Source organism: Chelonia mydas, chromosome 1, assembly GCF_015237465.2.
Source record: "Chelonia mydas isolate rCheMyd1 chromosome 1, rCheMyd1.pri.v2, whole genome shotgun sequence".
Taxonomy (NCBI): domain Eukaryota; kingdom Metazoa; phylum Chordata; order Testudines; family Cheloniidae; genus Chelonia; species Chelonia mydas.
In genome coordinates, this window is record NC_057849.1 from 30,500,856 (window position 1) to 30,522,253 (window position 21,398).

Below are 21,398 nucleotides of genomic sequence, written 5' to 3' on the forward strand. Positions count from 1 at the left end.
CCTTGGGTCAATGTGTCCATGTGAATGGGCCAATGAAGATACAAATGCATACATACAAACAACAAAACAAAAAAACCTATTATAACCCACTTGTCCTTAGGATTTCCTTGTCATTATGATTTCTGAAATCTCATATCAGGGAATGCTAGGCATTCACTAATTTTTTTTTTAAACTTTCTGTACTATTAGCTGAACAAAGCATAATAATTACATACACAGAGAAGAAACATAACAGGAGCATGTGAACCAAACAAGCATTGATGATCACTGTATACAGGAGTTTAATTATTTGCTGAGTCTATAGGAAAGTGTCACTCCAACCACAGGCACTTTGGAACTTGACCATTTTCTATTGCAAAAATAGCTTCAAATAATGAATAGCTTCCATAACTAAACAGAACAATCAGATAATGATTTCTCTGCTGTAGGTAATGGCTGGTTGGACAGCACTTTCAGTTCCTTTCCAGGGAAATAAAATGTACTGAAGCAAAGGGAAAACTCAATCATCATAGAAATGGATATGGGGTGAGGGTGGAGAATTCTTCCAGAAACCTAATTAGGTGTATTTGTCAAACAATAATAAATGTATCAATAATGTTATATGCCAGTTGTCCCTGATGGTCCCATGCTTCCATATCATTTTGACAGACCCAGACCAGTGGGGTACAGCAGTCTGGGAGAAGGCAAATATACTGGCCACTGGATGAATAGTTTTGTGTTCCCTGAGTGACCAGAGCAGGGGCTGTGCTAGAGCAATCAGGAACTTGCTAGAACCAATTAAGACAGGCAAGCTAATGAAGACACCTGGAGCCAATTAAGAACATACTAGAATCAATTATGGCAAGCAGACTAATCAGGACACCTGGTTTAAAAAGGACCTCCCATCAGTTAACGAGGGGCATACAAGGAGTAGGGAGTGAGAAGGTGTGTTGCTGGAGGACTAAGGAGTACAAGCATGATCAGGCTTCAGGAGGAAGATCCTGTGGTGAGGATTGTAAAGGGGCTAAGCTGGGGCTTGGCCCGCAGTGGGGAGTCACATTGGCTCACTACACACAGTTAGCTTTAGGGAATTTGTCTAGCCACTGGGGTCTCCCTCGGCAGCCCTTGCGGTAACCGGACTGAGCACCGTAGGTTTGGGCCCTGAGTCAGGGTGGGGGAACAAACCGTCAATAGCTCAGACCCTCAGGCACAGGCTGAGCAACACAGCATGTGTGAATTAGCCCAGGCCTCCAAAGACCTGGAAGAGGGGGAGACTGCCACCCACAAGTTGGGTGGCAGGGGGTGCAGGCCCACCCACTCCACTGCATCCCAGCCCAGGGCCCTAGCAGCAGCCAACGACCCGCTGCTGGGTCAGTGGGGATCCTGACTGCAACACACTGACATGGGTTCTGGCAGAGTTACAGCCAGACTAGGGTAGGCTGTCCCTGGGCTAGTTCCTAACTCCCCTCCTTCTGGTACTTGGGTCCTGGCAGTATTCTCTGGGGGGGTCCAGCACCATGGGTTCCTTGGGGCAGCTGGCACAGGGCAGGTCTGGTAACTCCCCTGGATAGCTGGCGCAGGGCAGGTCTGGCCAGTCTTGGCGTGGACCTGGGGCTGTGGGGTTTTCCCAGTCACGGGCTAGGCTGGCTATGTCTGGCATCCCTGGCGGCTGGCCCTCGAGTGAGCTCTGAGGGCCCCCCTTTATACTTCCAGGTTGCTGCCCGTCCCTCTGAGGGGTGAGCTCAGAGCTTCCTGGCTCTGCCCACTCTGGTGTCTGGAGGGGCTTGACCCTCTCCAGGGTGGCGGGGAGCCACACCGCCTTGCTGCATGGATAAAGGAGGTGATGGGGAAGTAACCCAGGGAGTTGTAGCTGTAGCTATCTCGCAGCTGATACAGGAGACGTAGACAGCTGCTATCCATAGGTCCCTGGGCTGGAACCTAGTGTAGAGGGTGGGCCCGGGTTCCTCCCATCTCCTGATTGGACACAGGAGGAGTTGACCTGGTCTCTGAGCAACACCAGAAGGGAAGGCCTAATTTAGAAAAGGATCTGGCCTGACTCCGACCAACTAGGTGGGACAACAGAGACTGCGGAGATTGTTCTCCATTTCCCCCATGCTGGCCAGTGATGAGGTTAGCTGAGTGAACCGCAGGTTTGAGCCTCTAGCAGAAGCGGCCAAACTGAGGGCTGCCGTGAACCTCTGAGGTGAGCAAATCCGCCAAAAAGCGCAGGACCCACCAAGGCAGAGGAGGAACTTTGTCACACATTCTAAAGGGTGTTTTTTATAATCCAAGCCCCTAGAGATTTTTTTTTAGCAGCTTGTATGAGTGATGGTGGAGATTCTTGCTGTCAGAACTAGATAAGAAATTTTTTTAATCATAGGTTAGTCCTGGGATCGGCAACCTTTGGCACGTGGCCCATTAGGGAAATCCACTGGCGGGCCGGGACAGTTTGTTTACCTGCAGTTTGTTTACCCATGCAGTTTTCTTACTCCTCTGCATGGGTGTGTAGTCCAACAAGCTACCCCAATATGAGTTTTAAGGACACAAATGGGGCAAGCTATTTAGAATCTTTCACTCTCAATGGATTGTTGTTTTCACTGTTGTCACCATAAAATAGTATTAAATCATGAGACATTTAAGACTTTTTTTTTAGAAAGTCTTCTACAGTCTCTGATTTTGAGCTCCTTTGCTATTCAGTGTACTACTGCTAATTATAGTGAATTCCTTTGGCATTCATTGTAATAGCACTAATAATAATGAAATTGTTTGGTATTCATTATAACAGCGCCAATCATAAAGGATTCATTTGACATTTATGAGGACATCACATGTATTTCCTCAGCACACAATTGTAATTTAGCATCTCTAAAGTGTTACTTAATAGAAACATAAAGTCAAACACTACTCATATTTTTTAAAAAAGAAAAAGTATGTACTCACTATCGCTGCAGGGATAAAGAATTTAACCAAATTGTTTGGGAGGAAATTAGTTGGTCAGACTGCCCAAGTAAGAAACCATGGATTATTTTGGCTTGTGCTTCTTTTACTATCACCAGATGGTAAACAGACTTTCGATATTGGTTGTAATCATCAGTATTTGAGTTTTATATAGATATAATAGCAACATTTCTGACTTGCTACTATATACATATGTATATCCATTTATACATGTTTAGCTGTAATTTAGAGGTCTGTTGACTGCACACTGTTCACTGACAAAAATCTGCGATGTGTGTCCATAGTCAGACATTAGAGAGAAGTTTGTTGGATTTTCCTAGTTTAAATAGCTAATTTCATAGGGAATTCTCTCTTTCTCTAAAAACGTAAGATATGAAATAGGGGTCAATCATCAGTTGAGGTACATCTATGTAACTCAGTTGCTTCTCTGTGTAGCCTCTCTTAGCTGAGGATCTGGCCAGGAGGACAATTGATTAGTTACTGTTTTACATAATTGTCAAGCATCAGCAAAGAACATGGCAGCACGTCACCATGGTTATGCTATCAAAGTTCTTATGGTACTTGCTGAAAGCACCTCCCTTTCAGCCCATGATGTTAGGTTCCATCTAAGGTGACCAAATAACAAGTGTGAAACTGGGACACCACTCTTTTTTTTTTTTTTTTTTTTTTTTCCCAGAGCAGGGGTTCTAGCTGCGTAAATAAGACCAAGCCCCTAATATCAAGACGGCCCCAATAATATCGGGACAGCTGGTCACCCTAGTTCCAGTGTCCATTTGTTAAATCTTCAGACAAGCATCTTTGTGCTTTCTCCCATGCTGCCCCCTCACACTTGGGAGAATTTCCCCAAACATCTGCAAAACTAATTATCCTCCTTCAAAACCCTCCTTAAAATTCTATTTTGCTCTGAGGCCTAAATAGAACTTGCCAATGGCTAGGCTGCTGGTATGCTGAGACCACATGTTAATCAATATAGTCTCATTGTTTCTTGTACTCCCCCATCTGTCAGCATCCATCTGTTGTCTCTTATCTTATACTTAGATTGTAAGCCCTTTGAAGTAGGGTTTGTCTATTTGTTCTGTGTATGAACAGCACCTAACACAATTGGGTCTTGGTCCATGACTGGGGCTTTTCCCTGCTACAATAAAACAATTTATAATAAAAGCTGGCAATACTTGCAATATTCCCTAGCTATTTAAAAACTCCTCTCCAACCCTAACATCCTACAGAGAACTACACTCTTTCCCCACCAAAAGAAATAATAAATAAAGATCCCAGTCCCATCTTCTTTTCCTGCCCCCCAACCAACACCCTAGACTGCAGGGAAAAAAATAGTTTGCATTTTGTCCTTCCAAAAGTATCCATCCATTAGTTAAATGATTTTCTTGGAGATATCTCAAAGTTAACTGACTCATTGTATATAGAACATGTATGGTTTTTAATTGGTGGGGGAGGGAAGGGTACTGTAGGTTCCAGAGAGATTCTTGCTGCAAAAATATAGCCTACCTGCTTATTCCAGTTAACCTTGGAAATATTGCCTAAAGTAAAACAATTATCTTGGCAAGGAAAACTGCTACAGGCTTGGGAACTATTGTAGCCTGGGGTTCAGAATAGTTATTGTAGGGTAGTCCCCAAACATGTATTCAGGCTGGGGAGTTTTGCCTGGTCCCTAGGGGCCACATTGGGTAAGTTAATAAAGAAGCACTAGTTGAGATCAGATCTGGTGTGTTGCGTTCCTTACATACCTTGTTACAGCCATTCAGGAAGTGAGATTCTCCTTTACAGGGCTCAAAGATTGGGTGTCATAGCAAAGAGCTCATGTGAGCACCCTGCAGGTTGGTACATAGCGAATAACTGCTAACTGTAAAGGTTGATTCTTAATGGAGCTTGCCAATAGTGTCCTGAGTACAAGTAAACAAGGTAATGAATCGGTATTGATTATATTTATTATACTGGTAGTACAGGAGGTTCACATTTCTGGCTTGTTACCACAAAGCTCTATGTCAGAAATTGACCTGAGTGACAAGAATTGGATGTGAATCAAATTTCTCTGTAGGCTGAGGGTGGGCTCTGGTAAGTCTAACTGGGTCTCGTTAAAATAGGTTCAAATTGCAAAGATCACTTCCAGAACTAGATTCTCTTCTGAACTTCTCCAAAGCCTGGTGATAAGAAGCTGAACCTGGTGTTCCTCTTTGAGCCTGTGATGGGTGGTACAGGCCATTTGGAGCTCCAGAACAGGCTTTTACAAACCGATGCAACGTTGGCTCAGTTTCCTTAAAAAGGGAAGAGTTTTTTTGGGGGGGCGGGTGGTGGCTATATTAGCTGAGTTATTAGCAAAAAGGGATCTTCAAGGAAGTTGAGAGAAGACCTGTATTGAGTCTGACCAAAAGCAGCTGTGCTGAATTGCTAACAGAGAGGCTTATGGGTGGGCCTTTGAAAGAGAGGGAAGACTGCCAAGAGAAAACTTGTTCTGAGAACTAAGCCCTACACTCTTACTGGTAAGTTGTGGCATTTATCAGTTTGTGTGTACTCTCAGCAGAGGCTGCAATCCAGAGACAGGGTGCAGGGGCGTTGGAGCTTTATTTCCTTTGTTTCGGTCATATCTAAATGCAAAGAAGCTCTCCTGAAAAGGAGGATTTCTTCTTTTGTTTGACACAAGGGAGCCTCTAGTAGTGTCTGAGGCCCTCTAGTCTGGCCCCAGTTCCAGGTCCTTTCTCTGAACATACTGTTCAAAGCAGTTTTGTAACTCTCAGCAATTGTCTAAAGGTGACTGGATATTTGTTTATGTATTAAATAGAGCTCATGCCAACCAGTGTTCCAAATGCAACCACTTTTAAATTCTTCCAGTTGTGTGTGTCACCAGCATGAGTTCAGATGTGTGCCCCTCATTTTATGGGTGCCCGGCTTGAGACACTGTGGCTGATACCTTACAGTTGCAACTGAAGTCACTGGGAGCTGTGCTTTGAACATATAAAGTGCTGTATAATGCTAGTACTCTGAAAAATCAGGCCCTAGCATCTCTGATTGGGTACCCAAAACAAGAGGATATTTTTGACCTTAATCTCTGTGCATACGTTCTCCATCTGTAAGATGGGGATAATACCCACTCATCCTTCAGAGGTTGTGTGAAAATCAATTCATAAATGCTTGTGAAGCACTCAGATACTCACGTGATGACTGCCATAGAACATTCCATGAGGAAACTAGTAATTCTGTTTTCAGAACAGGGTTTGAATAACATGGAGTAAATGAGGCATGGGGCCACACATCAAATGAAGAGGATAAAAAGAAATATTTAACAGAGGACTTCTTTCCTGAACACCATCCATCTTGCACACTGGATAAGGCAGGGTTCCTGTAGAAAATATGGTATGTGATCATATAATTAAAGACTATACCATAACATATATGCACCGGGGCTAAATTAAGGCTTCACAGTCATCCTTAATTCTGCCACTTCCTAACTTTTGAGTGCTTGACTTTGCAACTTTCATATTCTAAGTTTATTTACAGAGGGCCTAACACAATGGGGCTTTCTCCTTGACTGGGGCCTCTGGGCATTAGGTGCTTCAGAACACTAGTTCCTATTTCTAACAGATCTGCCACTATTTTCTATCTACAATAAAAACAGTGGACCTAAACAGGCTATCTTAGGTTGGCAGAATTGGCTTAGTACTTTGAAAAACTTTTATTCTCTTACAGCCTCTTTTTAGCTTAGTAAAGCTCCTGGTTTCACATCCTCCAGTGTTAGCACTGATTAGGTAAGACAGTGGGAGAGAAGAACTAAACACAGTCCTATAAACAAGCAATACAGTTGGCTATATAAGGTTAAAGGGGCATAGGGAAAATTGGGCATAAGTAAATGTCTTGATTTTTAATTAAGTGCCTCAATAGAGATGTAGATGTCCATTAAAAGATACTTCAAGAGTTTTAAAAAACCCTCTCCTTATCTCCATTTTTGCACTGACTCCTTTAATATTCTTTTTCTTTGATTGTCATGGATTTAATCATGACTAGGTCATCAAGTCTGACCTCCTAATAACAGTGGCCTTAGAAAATCATCCAATAATTTTGATATCCGTCCCATAACTTCTGTTTGAGTGATAACTTTTTTTTAGAAACATATCCAGTCTTGATTTAAAGGCTCCAAATGATGGAAAATCCATCCTGTCCCTATGTAAATTGTTCCAGTAATTAATTGCCCTCGTTGTTGAATTTCTTATTTCTAGTCTGAATTTATCTAGCTTCAGCGCTCAGCCATTGGATCTTGTTATGCCTTTTTCTGCTAGATTAAAAAGCCCTCTGTCAGAAATCTCATTAGTCTATAAGTATCAATATGGGCATCAAGTCACCTCTCAGCCTTCTTTTGAATCAATGAAGTACACGGAGAGTCTTAAGCCTCAGTAGAAGGCATGTCTTCCAGAAATCTAATAATTCCTGTAGCACTTTTATTAAACCCTTTCCAATTTTTCAACATCCCTTTTTTAAAATGTGGATACCAGAACAGGACACAGTATTCCAGAGTGGTGTCACTAATGCTGTATGTAGAGGTAATGCCACCTCGTTTCTCCTACTAGGTATTTCCTTGCTTAAACATTGAAAGATCATGTTTGCCCCCTTAGCTAAAGCATTGCACTAGGAGCTCATGTTCCATTTATCTATGATTACCCCCAAAGTCATATGCAGGGTGTGATGCTGTCTAGCAGATTGCCAGTTCAGGCCAGAGCAAGAGGGCAATTCACTTGTGCGTGAATACCAAAGGAATGCTAAAAGGTCATAGTATGTTAAAGACAATTCACTTGTTAGAACAGGTCAAAAGGAGATGTTGATGGTATTGTTTTCATCTCTCTGTATTCTGTTGTATGCTATCGCATTACATATAGTTACATTGTGGATACCCTGTACTTAATTAACCCTACAGCAAATGTGTATTTACTTGACACTTAAACTTCATGAAAACTAATGAAAGATTGTTTGGATTTCTGTAACTAAATGCATTCGGTATGTATCTGTAATAGGAGTGCTCATCAAACAGGATTGGAGCCTTAGATCTGTAAATGAGGAAGCATGTTAACTTCAAAGTATGGGTCATTCCTTTTGACAATGGAAAATCCCCAGACCCAGTCTCCATTTAGTCAACAGAGGAAAAGCCCATGCTATGATGGGCTTGCCAGATTGCCTTCCGCGGAAGACAGCTATAAGAATGGATCCAGGGAGTGATCCTGTATCTCTGGACTGATGAATTCTGACAGGGTGGAATACTGAGCAATTGGCCAGAGATCCCTAGAGCTATTCTAGGTAATCCTGTGAGATTTATGAAAAACTAACAGATTACTACCTCTCTATCATATTAGATTTACAAATTTTGATTCACCTGTTAATGTATTTTAGCTGCGTTAACCTCTCAATAACCATTTCTTTTTTGTAGCTAATAAACCTTTAGTTAGTTTAATAAAGAAATTGGCTGTCAGTGTTGTATCTGGTATGAGATCCAGAGTATCCATTGACCCTTGGGGGTGGGAGTAACCTAATGTGAGGTGACTTTTGGTTTTAATAACTGTTTATCATAAAGTCCAGTTTGTCTGGGTGGTAAAGAGGGGCTGGAGAGCTGAAGGGGACTGTCTGTGGCTCCACAGTAAGACTAATATAGTAATACATGAATGCACAGTTGTTGGCTTGGTGAAATCTCATTATAGAATATACCACTAGTTTGGGGTGTCTGCCCTGGTTCTGATCATCTGACCTGTGATTGGCAATCTCAGTAGTAAGCCATACCAGACAGCATGACACAGGGTCAATGCATTCCAGAAAAAAGTCCCACATCTTGTATGTATGTAAACTACATTTTCTGTTGCTACATATATGACCTTGTAGTTGGCTGTATTAAATGCATCTAACTCATCTGAGCTCCTTTTACCAAGTGATCCAGACTGATCTGTATAACTGACCTGTCCTCATTATTTATCATTTCACCAATTTTTGTATTCCCTACAAATTTCACAAGCAATCATTTTATAGTTTTTTCCAGATCATTGACAAAGATATTCAGTAGCACTGGGCCAAGAGCAGATCCCTGTGGGACACTACTAAAACCACTCCCATTAAGGTGATGCTTCCTAATTTGCAACTATTGTTCAGGCCAATATGTTTTTAATCCATTTAGTATGAATTACACACTTTTTTTGCATAGTACTAATTTTTATCAGAATGGCATGCAGGACCACATCAAATGCTTTATAGAAGCCTAAGTATGTTATGGTAAGTTACCTTTATCAGACTTTTGATCTCATAACAAAATGATATCCAGTTGGTTTGACAATACCTATTTTCCATAAAATCATGTTGATTGACATTAATTTTGCCACAGACTGCATCCTAGATCAGTCTCTCCATGACTTTGCTTGGGATCAATCTCAGACTAACCAGCCTATAGTTACCTGGATCATTCAGTTTACCTTGTTTAAATTTGGTGTTTTCTCTGTATTAAGCTCCTTTCCTTCCACTCCTCTAATACCAGGCTCCACCGTGCTTCGTTGTGTAATCTCACCTCTGTCGGTTTATTTTTCCACCTTGTCCATTCCTGCCCTCTGCATCCTCCTTCCCATAGCTCTCTACACCTCAACCATTCTACATTTCACTTCAAATCTCAGCTAAAAACCTTTCTTGTATGTCTACACTTCTAATTTTGCCCTTGCTCTGCTATTTTTTCCCTCTGAGATGGTGTTCTTCAACTCGGCAAGGTTCTTTGGGATTGCTGCTAGAGTTCATAATATACAGTACACTTATCTGCACACCAGGAAACCGATTAGTTGCAGGGATTATTCATGAAGTCTGCTTTTGGGAAGCCAGGAAGAATGCAAGTCAACAGAATTCCTGTTATGTATGCATTAGATATTTTTGGCCTGTTAGGCCAAGTTGTAGCCTGTCCTTTTCCTCTAAGCTTCAATCTTCCATTTTCTGGACTTCAACTCCACCTTGTGAGTCTCTTCTAGAGGAGGAAAGAGGTGGATTGATATTTAACTGAGGGTTGTAGTACTCAGGATCACTCTTGTAGAGTAATTCCATACTACAAGGAACACAAGTTGTTGCCTTTCCATTACATGTTGACCTCCTCCTCTGATTAGGTTCTGCCAATCATGGAACCATGGCCTGGAATATTTTAGATTTTTCAAGTCCTGGATTGTCATGATTACTTTTTGATTAGAATAAGCTTCCAAGGCCAAAATCTTATCTTACTGAAATCACAGGGATGCAAGTAATGTGCAGACACAATATGGCTTTTCAACATTAGTATCTTGCTGTACTTATCTATGGGGGGGGGAGCACACAAAAAACCCCAAGTTGACTAACCTGTAACTTCATTTCTAGAAAGCCAGAATTTTGTTCTATTTTTTTCTATAAGGGACCAGTTATATCTAGATCTATACACTTCGTATAGGATCATGAGAACCTTACTGGGAAATGTGTGTATATATTTTGATATTAAAATAACTTCAGCTCACTGCCTAGCTTTAGATTTCCCCAACCCCAGAGATCTTTGTTAGCTGGCACAGCATTAAAAGTATAGCTTCAGGTCTCTCCTACTTAAAAAGACTTGCATAAAGAAGGATCTAGTTTAGACTAAGCAAGTCAATTTTTTGGTAAACATCAATACTGGCATTTAAATGAACTGACATCACTAACATTTTTTACACTCTAATAGACATGGCCTGAAAAAAAACACCTTCATGAATTGGTTGGAAATATGTGATACGAGGGTGTGAGGGTTTTGCTTGTGGCAAAAAAGATAATTCCAATGCATATTGAAATGCCATTGGTTTTAGGTAAACAAATTTTATTCAGATACAGTGTGCATGGGGGAGGGGGGAACTAGAGTTCTCATACTATTCTTGCATACAGTTATTTAATCAGATTTTGATTTTATTTACAATGGTGCAAATCCAAAGTAGTTCTATTGAATTTGACTTGGTGATTCAAAGATATTGGACCAATACTGGAAAACCTAGCATTTCCTGTATAAAGTCTCCTCTCATTCTTCTTGCCTCTAGACATTAAGAGGAGTGAATACCATAGGCTGGGGATCAACCTGTAATTTGTTTTCTTACATGCATTGCTCTTATAGAAACAATACAGTATATATTGTAGGAGCAATTAATATTAGAGCTGGTATTAAAACAATTATTTGTAAATCTTTCTCAGACGTGGCCAGTTAACTGTGCTATTGTTCATAGTTTGTGCATTTTGACCAGTCATCTAGTGGTATATTTCCAGTGGGGTCCACAGGGATTGGTTCTTGGACCTACGCTATTTAACATTTTTATCAATGACCTGGAAGAAAGCAGTCATCATTGATAAAGTTTGCAGATGACACCATAGTGGGGGGGTGGGGGGGAGTGGTAAATAATGAAGAGGACAAGTCACTGATTCAGAGCAATTTGGGTTGCTTGGTAAACTGGGTGCAAACAATATGCATTTTAATACAGCTAAATGCAAATGTATATATTTAGGAACAAAGAATGTAGGTCAGCCTTACAGGAGGGAGCACTCTATCCACCATGAAACCCAAGCTTTTTTCAGGTCACTACTTCACACGATAATCAGTTGAACATGGGCTCCCAATATGATACTGTGAGCAAAAGAGCTAATGCTATCCTGGGATGCATAAACAGGAAAATCTTGAGTGGGAGTAGAGGGGTTATTTTACCTCTGTTTGGCATTAGTATGACCACTGCCTTAATAGTGTGTCCAGTTCTGGTTCCCACAATTCAGAAAGGATGTTGATAAACTGGAGAGAATTCAGAGAAGCACATGAAAATGATTAAAGGATTAGAAAACTTGGCTTTATAGTGAGAGACTCAAGGAGCTCACTCTATTTATTTAGCTTAACAAAGCAAAGGTTAAGAGGGTGACTTGATTAGTGTCTAAATATCATCCACATGGGGAGCAAACACTTAATAATTGGCATCAAGCAGAGAAAGGTATTACTCTAGCCAATGGCTGGAAGCTGAAGCTAGACAAATGCAGACTAGAAATAAGGTGTAAAGTTTTGACAGTGAGGCTAATTAACCATTGGAACAATTTACCAAGGTTTGGTGGATTCTCCTTCACTGAAAATTTCTAATCAAGATTGGCTATCTTTTAAAAATATGCTCTGTGGAATCATGTGGGGAAGTTCTATGGCCTTTGTTATACAGGAGGCCAGACTAAATGATCACAATGGCCCCTTCTGGCCTTGGAATCCACGAATTTGTGAAAATGAGCAAGTCTCTCAATTGCACGTGAGTTAGTCCCAGCTACAGGAATTATGACATTGCATGACAGTGTCTTTTTTTAAATTTAAAGCCCTAATGATTACAAAGAAAAACTCAAACGTGAAGCAAGCGCACCCTAAAGGTTCAAACCAGAAAGGAACTAAATCTTGCTATTAAGTGTTGGATTCTTTATTTTTTTGAACCAGCCAGATTGTGAGGGGACAGCTAATGTTTTCTGAACATTTGAAGTTGGCAATAATGAGTCCACAAATCCCAAAAAGCTTAATCACAAATAGTTGGTCCAAAACCTCATACTATGGATTATTCCCTATGTGTAAGGGGACTGTTGCCCCCTTACTAACATTCAGTGGGGGTGTTTTGGTTGGCTAGCTCCCAGTTCTAAAAGGGGAAGGGTCTATGGGAAACCAGGACCCTGAGACTGAGTCCCCAGGAACAATGGAGGGAGGCCAATGCTCCAGGTCAGCCTGCATGACAAGGCAGGCTAATCAGAGAGTCAGGAGGCTAGGGAGGTCCCGTCCTCCTTGTGAGCTGGATTTGCCTGGGTCAGACAGAGTGGGGCCGAGCTAAAGAGAAAGCAGGGGCTCAAGTTGAGCTGGGGAGCAGAGCTATACCAGATCCAGAGAGCAGACCCTGTCCTGGGAGCAGAGCTGCAGCCCCAAAGCCAGAGGCACAGCCCAGAGAGAGAAGACTTGTTCTGGGAGGAGAGCTGCAGCAACCAGAGCCAGAGGGGCCAGAAAAGCAGCCCAGGAAGCAGGTCAGTGCTGGGAGCAGAGTCACAGAAGCAGCCTGCAGAGCAGACCTGTCCTGGGAGCAGAGCTGCAGCAACCAGAGCAGCCAAAGAAACAGCCCAGGGAGCTGGAGGCAGAGCAGCAGCAGTGCAGAGACAGAGTGGTGGAGCTGGGGCTGGAGCAGTCTGGAGATGGGTGCAGTGAGCAGCTAGGGAGACCCTGGGCAGCAGGCCCAGCATAGGGAGATGCCTCAGCCAAGAGGCTCTGCAGGCCAGGCTTGGATCGTAACCCCAACAGGGCGGGGGCAACACTGGGAAGAAGGGTCCTACCACTTAGAGCCTAAGAGCATGTGGCCACCACCAGAGCGAGTGTCCAACCCACAGCATCCCTGCAGCACAGCCAGGGCCTGAGAAGGAGGCCTGGGACTTACAAGGAACAGACTGAACTGCCCTGACATTCCAGAGACACTGTTTGTGATGTTTCCTGCCACAGAGCAGGTTGATGTTTCCTTTAACCTTTCCCATTATTCCTTTTTAAAATTAATTGTTGATTAACTAACTTGTATTTGCTTTAACTTGTATGTAATGGTCAGTGGGTCAGAGAAGTTCCCAGTGCAGAGAGAGTACCCGAGTGGGGACACCCTAGCCCCTGTCCTAGGTGACCACAGCAGGGTTGGGGGTCAAGCCCCCCAGGAATCCTGGGCCCCACCTTGTTGGGGTTATGAGGACTCTGCCAGACAGGAGAGTGGAAGGGGAGCCCTCAAGGGCAGGGAGGCTACTGGGTAAAGGAAGCAAGGACTCAGATCCTTTCGCTAGCCCACTTCACCAGGGTAGTGCAGAAGCCAGGAAAGTTTCCCACAATATCGGGACTATTCCCCCTCTTACATATGTGTGAAATTCACACCTACGCAAAGGCCTGGAACACGACTTGGGTTGTATTTTGAGGCCTTAAGTGATACATAAGTCATGTTTCAGCCCTCTGTACAGGGGTTATTGTATTGTCCTCCCGCTACTGTAGTCACTTGGATACTACACTGATGTGTGCTAATATAAGCACTGGATAGCCTTAATCTTTTATCCAGCCAGGGAGCAAAATCAAGACTATTCATGTTCATCCAGAGATCTGAGTTTGACTCTCAATTTTCACCTTGTTGAACAGAAGATTCAGGCAGCCAACTTATGCTGCCTACCTTGAACAAGAGATAACATCGCTTTTAATGTAGGATATTACAGCTCTTTCCTCCCAGTCATTTTTGGGACAGGATACACAGCTTTCAGTTGCAACAAGCATACACCATAAGACTAGTGAACTAGACTAATACAATTGGATGTAAATTTTAAATTCAACATGCTACAGATATTGTGAACACGAGTAAATGCTTCCACTGATCATTAAAAAGTAACCATAATAGTTCCTCAATGTCTTGTCAACATCAGAGCAATATTCTGAAAAATTGTTTTTAATAGCATACCACTGGCGATAGAAGTATCAGATAAAAGGGTCTAATATGACAGAGAAATGCTGGATGAGCTTGGTCTTAAAATGTTTTTTTTTAATTCTCTATTGCATCGGAGTCTGATTCATGGTTTTGTTTTGTATTAGATTTTAGTTTTTGGTCTCTGCTTCTAAAATGGAAATCTTCTCCCCCTCCCACCCCCCAATTGTCTCTTGGACCTGTTCCAGCAGCCTGTCCTGTGGTCTTCTGCAATTGCAGATAGTGATAAAGACCCCTTTCAAGAGTACAAAGTATCTGTTCTCTGGATATAATTGCTACCAACATTAATGGAAGTTTATCTTCTTGGTGCAAGTTTGGATTAGAAATGGGACAGAGCCATAAAGTTTAAATTTAGATCCATCTCTTCTAAAGTTCCAGGATGTTCACATATCTGGTTCAGGGGCAGCTGCAAACAATGACTCGAGATTGGAGGGCAGAGGTGGAATGTGTGGTGGGTGGAATGGTCAGCTTCTTCCCTAAGAAGGGAGGAGGAGGAATCTTGCATCCTCTTCAGTGGGGAAATATTAGTAGGAAACTGAGTTTTAAATTAGGCTTCTCTTACCTGATTTGCCTGAACACAGGATCATAGAATATCAGGGTTGGAAGGGACCTCAGGAGGTCATCTAGTCCAACCCCCTGCTCAAAGCAGGACCAATCCCCAATCAAATAATCCCAGCCAAGGCTTTGTCAAGCCTGACCTTAAAAACTTCCAAGGAAGGAGATTCTACCACCTCCCTAGGTAACGCATTCCAGTGTTTCACCACCCTCCTAGTGAAAAAGTTTTTCCTAATATCCAACCTAAACCTCCCCCACTGCAACTTGAGACCATTACTCCTTGTCCTGTCCTCTTCTACCACTGAGAATAGTCTAGAACCATCCTCTCTGGAACCACCTCTCAGGTAGTTGAAAGCAGCTATCAAATCCCCCCTCATTCTTCTCTTCTGCAGACTAAACAATCCCAGTTCCCTCAGCCTCTCCTCATAAGTCATGTGTTCCAGTCCCCTAATCATTTTTGTTGCCCTCCGCTGGACTCTTTCCAATTTTTCCACATCCTTCTTGTAGCGTGGGGCCCAAAACTGGACACAGTACTCCAGATGAGGCCTCACCAATGTCGAATAGAGGGGAACGATCACATCCCTCAATCTGCTGGCAATGCCCCTACTTATACATCCCAAAATGCCATTGGCCTTCTTGGCAACAAGGGCACACTGTTGACTCATATCCAACTTCTCGTCCACTGTAACCCCTAGGTCCTTTTCTGCAGAACTGCTGCCGAGCCATTCAGTCCCTAGTCTGTAGCGGTGCATGGGATTCTTACGTCCCCTAAGTGCAGGACTCTGCACTTGTCCTTGTTGAATCTCAGATTTCTTTTGGCCCAATCCTCCAATTTGTCTAGGTCCCTCTGTATCCTATCCCTACCCTCCAGCGTATCTACCACTCCTCCCAGTTTAGTGTCATCTGCAAACTTGCTGAGGGTGCAATCCACACAATCCTCCAGATCATTTATGAAGATATTGAACAAAACCGGCCCCAGGACCGACCCCTGGGGCACTCCACTTGATACCGGCTGCCAACTAGACATGGAGCCATTGATCACTACCCGTTGAGCCTGACAATCTAGCCAGCTTTCTATCCACCTTATAGTCCATTCATCCAGCCCATACTTCTTTAACTTGCTGGCAAGAATACTGTGGGAGACCGTGTCAAAAGCTTTGCTAAAGTCAAGGAACAACATGTCCACTGCTTTCCCTTCATCCACAGAGCCAGTTATCTCGTCATAGAAGGCAATTAGATTAGTCAGGCATGACTTTCCCTTGGTGAATCCATGCTGACTGTTCCTGATCACTTTCCTCTCGTGTAAGTGCTTCAGAATTGATTCCTTGAGGACCTGCTCCATGATTTTTCCAGGGACTGAGGTGAGGCTGACTGGCCTGTAGTTCCCAGGATCCTCCTTCTTCCCTTTTTTAAAGATGGGCATTACATTAGCCTTTTTCCAGTCATCTGGGACCTCCCCCGATCACCATGAGTTTTGAAAGATAATGGCCAATGGCTCTGCAATCACATCCGCCAATTCCTTTAGCACTCTCGGATGCAACGCATCCGGCCCCATGGACTTGTGCTCGTCCAGCTTTTCTAAATAGTCCCGAACCACTTCTTTCTCCACAGGGGGCTGGTCACCTCCTCCCCATGCTGTGCTGCCCAGTGCAGTAGTCTGGGAGCTGACCTTGTTCGTGAAGACAGAGGCAAAAAAAGCATTGAGTACATTAGCTTTTTCCACATCCTCTGTCATGAGGTTGCCTCCCTCATTCAGTAAGGGGCCCACACTTTCCTTGACCACCTTCTTGTTGCTAACATACCTGAAGAAACCCTTCTTGTTACTCTTAACATCTCTTGCTAGCTGTAACTCCAGGTGTGATTTAGCCTTCCTGATTTCACTCCTGCAAGCCCGAGCAATATTTTTATACTCATCCCTGGTCATTTGTCCAATCTTCCACTTCTTGTAAGCTTCTTTTGTGTTTTAAGAGCAGCAAGGATTTCACTGTTAAGCCAAGCTGGTCGACTGCCATATTTACTATTCTTTCTACACATCGGGATGGTTTGTCCCTATAACCTTAATAAGGATTCTTTAAAATATAGCCAGCTCTCCTGGACTCCTTTCCCCCTCATGTTATTCTCCCAGGGGATCCTGCCCATCAGTTCCCTAAGGGAGTCAAAGTCTGCTTTTCTGAAGTCCAGGGTCTGTATTCTGCTGCTCTCCTTTCTTCCTTGTGTTAGGATCCTGAACTTGACCATTTCATGGTCACTGCCTCCCAGGTTCCCATCCACTTTTGCTTCCCCTACTAATTCTTCCTGATTTGTGAGCAGCAGGTCAAGAAGAGCTCTGCCCCTAGTTGGTTCCTCCAGCACTTGCACCAGGAAGTTGTCCCCTACATTTTCCAAAAGCTTCCTGGATTGCCTGTGCACCGCTGTATTGCTCTCCCAGCAGATATCAGGGTGATTGAAGTCTCCCATGAGAACCAGGGCCTGCGATCTAGTAACTTCTGCGAGTTGCCGGAAGAAAGCCTCATCCCCCTGGTCTGGTGGTCTATAGCAGACTCCCACCACGACATCACCCTTGTTGCTCACACTTCTAAACTTAATCCAGAGACTCTCAGGTTTTTCTGCAGTTTCATACTTGAGCTCTGAGCAGTCATACTGCTCCCTTACATACAGTGCAATTCCCCCACCTTTTCTGCCCTTCCTGAACAGCTTATATCCCTCCATGACAGTACTCCAGTCATGTGAGTTATCCCACCAAGTCTCTGTTGTTTCAATCACATCATAATTCCTTGACTGTGCCAGGACTTCCAGTTCTCCCTGCTTGTTTCCCAGGCTTCGTGCATTTGTATATAGGCACTTGAGGTAACCTGCTGATCACCCCTCTTTCTCAGTATGAGGCAGGAGCCCTCCCCTCTCACGTGCTCCTGCTCATGCCTCCTGCTGGTATCCCACTTCCCCACTTACCTCAGGGCTTTGGTCTCCTTCCCCCGGTGAACCTAGTTTAAAGCCCTCCTCACTAGGTTAGCCAGCCTGCTTGCAAAGATGCTCTTCCCTCTCTTTATTAGGTGGAGCCCATCTCTGCCTAGCACTCCTCCTTCTTGGAACACCATCCCATGGTCAAAGAATCCAAAGCCTTCTCTCCGACACCACCTGCGTAGCCATTCGTTGACTTCCACGATTCGACGGTCTCTACCCAGGCCTTTTCCTTCCACGGGGAGGATGGACGAAAACACCACTTGCACCTCAAACTCCTCTATCCTTCTTCCCAGAGCCGCGTAGTCCGCAGTGATCTGCTCAAGGTCATTCTTGTCAGTATCATTGGTGTCCATGTGAAGAAGCAGGAAGGGTAGTGATCTGAGGGCTTGATGAGTCTCGGCAGTCTCTCCATCACATCGCAAATCTTAGCTCCTGGCAAGCAGCAGACTTCTCAGTTTTCCCGGTCAGGACGGCAGATAGATGACTCAGTCCCCCTGAGGAGAGAGTCCCCAACCACCACCACCCGCCTCCTCCTCTTGGGAGTGGTGGTCATGGAACCCCCAACCCTAGGACAGTGCATCTCATGCCTTCCAATCGGCGGAGTCTCTCTCTGCTCCCTTCCCTCGGACGTATCATCTGGTCCACTCTCCGCATTAGTACCTGTGGAGAGAACATGAAAGCTGTTACTTACCTGTATCTGCCCTGCTGGTACATGGACATTCTCCCCCCCCCCCCCCTTTTTTTTTCTTCTGGAGGTCACATACCAAATTTCTTCACCATCCTTCTGTCCCCGATGTGCAGCCTGCTCTGAATCTTCAGAACCTTGTGCCCGTAGAAGCCTATCCTGACATCCGTCCAGGAAATCTTCAGTTTCTCTTATGCAACGCAGGGTCGATACCTGTTGCTCCAGACCTTGAATCTTCTCTTCCAGTATGGAGACCAGCTTGCACTTTGTACAGACAAAGTCGCATCTGTCCTGTGGAAGAAAGACAAACATAGCACATCCAGTGCAGGTCACAACAGCTGAACACCCCCCATCCATATTACCTTCCTTCTACGAGCTTCCTCAGGAGTTGTAGTAATTACTCAGAGAATCCGGCAAGATGTAAGCCTCAGTGGGCTCTCCCCGGTCGAACTCCCAGGCAAATTCCTTTTGTTAGCTGCTCTGCTGTTCGCTGCTCAGCTGGTTTGCAACTGACTGATGCATGTGGCAGATGTATGCTATCAATGTATATAATCTCAGCTTTCTTCCTCTAGTGCCTGGAGTACAAAATCCTTGCTGAGAACTACTGGAGCTTTTCCTCTACCACAAGTGTTAAAGCCTCCTTTATTTTAGAGCAGATGACTGTGGGTACTTGCCTTGCCCTGATTGCATCTGGCTACCTGATAACTATGGGGTGTGTGTATATATGTGTGTGTGTGTGTGTGTATATATGTGTATATATATATATATATATATATATGTACTACATACAGCATTACACCAATAAGTCAACCTTCTCATAAAAAGGAATCCTAAGGCAAGCATAAGCTTTTAATAAATCATATCACTCTTGGCTAATTCATTTCTCCTTTAATAAGTTTGCCTACCCTCTAGATTTATCAACAACTTAAAAACTAGGTGAATTCGGGCATGAAGAAATAACTCTAGCTGGATTTCAACTGTTTATCTGCCAAAATATGCAGACAGGTGAGTAATGTTTTGTAAAGGTCTTTGGTTTTGAGTCTCTCCTTTTCAACAAAAGTCATTACAGGCCAGTAAGTAACCTGTCTGGATAAAGATTCCCAGGTCTGTACTATAGCAAGGATAGGAAGCAGGAAACAATTTGGGAATTCCAAGAAAACATTAGTGATCTTACTGGAAATGTTAGTATACAGGATTAACTCAAGAGTTTACACAACTTTCTGCAAGTCAATGTTCATGTGCTTTTACAAAGACATTTTATCAAGTACATCATCTAATGAAATACATGCTCTAGAATGCAAGCTTTCTGCTTATGGCAATATATTCATTACTTGAGGAAACTATTTGGCCTAATGTGTTGATCACTATAGGACTTCAGCATCTTGAACAGCTTTAAAAAGACAAGTTTGTCTTAAATATGATTATAATTAACACAAACACGAATAGGCTCTGTAACAGCAAATGGTGCTTAGTGGCATTGCATACTTGAGTGTGAAGATTAAGCGCTGGATGAACATACCAGGGTACTGAGGAAGACCATATTTGTGGATGATACTGGAAATTCTTATGGGAAACTTAACTTTTTTTCATTCAGGCACAATAATGGTAAATGCAGTGCACCTTTTAGATTTTTGTGGATCTAGAATTCAAAGTAACGTTCAGGGGACCTATAAATATGAGAAAACAAATCTTTGGGATCTGTCCTCAAGAAATGAGCAGAGCCATCGTAGTGCTCAATTAGTTTCTGCTGTGCCTTGAAGGTAAACAAGTAGTACCATGTGACTTAGTGGCCAAATGATTCAGAGTGTTGTCCTCTATTCATGGCCATAAATAAGTAATCTATCAGTCACCCATGCTCCTCGTACTTGATAGTACAGGTTAGCTGTTGGAATTTGTCCACTACCACCTATTCAATATTTTTTTTCCTCAACCAGGAGGAGGTGGAACATGGACATACAGTTAATGTCTTTGGCAACAAGTGTTAAGTTTTGGGGACTGGATGAATTAAAACCAATAGTAAAAGGTTCTACAGTCATAAATAAGAAGAAAACAAAGAAAGAAGTGGGACTGCTAAACACTGGGGAAGAAGTGGAGGTCAAGGATAATCTAGGCATGGCCCAATATCTAAACAAATACTTTGCCTCAGTCTTTAATAAGACTAAAGAGGATCTTAGGGATAATGGTAGCATGACAAATGGGAATGAGGATATGGAGGTAGACATTACCATATTTGAGGTAGAAGCGAAACTCAAACAGCTTAATGGGACTAAATTGAGGGGCCCAGATAATCTTCTTCATCCAAGAATATTAAAGGAATTGGCACAAGAAATTGCAAGCCCATTGGCAAGAATTTTTAATGAATCTGTAAACTCAGGGGTTGTACCGTATGACTGGAGAATTGCTAATATAGTTCCTATTTTTAAGAAAGGGGGAAAAAAGGCCTGTTTGACATCTGTAGTATGCAAGGTCTTGGAAAAAATTCTGAAGGAGAAGGTGGTAGTTAATGACATTGAAGTAAATAGGACAAAATACAACATGGTTTTACAAAAAGTAGATTGTGCCAAACCAACCTGATCTCCTTTTTTGAGAAAGAACAGATTTTTTAGACAAAGGAAACACAGTGGATCTAATTTACCTAGATTTTAGTAAGGCATTTGATACCATGCCACATGGGGAATTATTAGTTAAATTGGATCAGATGGGGATCAATAGGAAAACTGAAAGGTGGATAAGGAATTGGTTAAAGGGGAGACTACAATGGGTCCTAC

At 43.1% G+C, this 21,398-nt stretch overlaps 1 long non-coding RNA gene across 1 annotated transcript in view; it reads left to right on the plus strand.

Moving 5' to 3' along the window:
- Nucleotides 1-785: 785 nt before the first annotated feature.
- The window catches only part of LOC122463031, a 104,607-nt gene continuing 83,994 nt past the window's right edge, over nucleotides 786-21,398 (plus strand). Inside the window, exon 1 of the long non-coding RNA XR_006285988.1 lies at nucleotides 786-985. This is a non-coding gene — a long non-coding RNA (uncharacterized LOC122463031). The remainder of the gene's footprint in view (nucleotides 986-21,398) is intronic.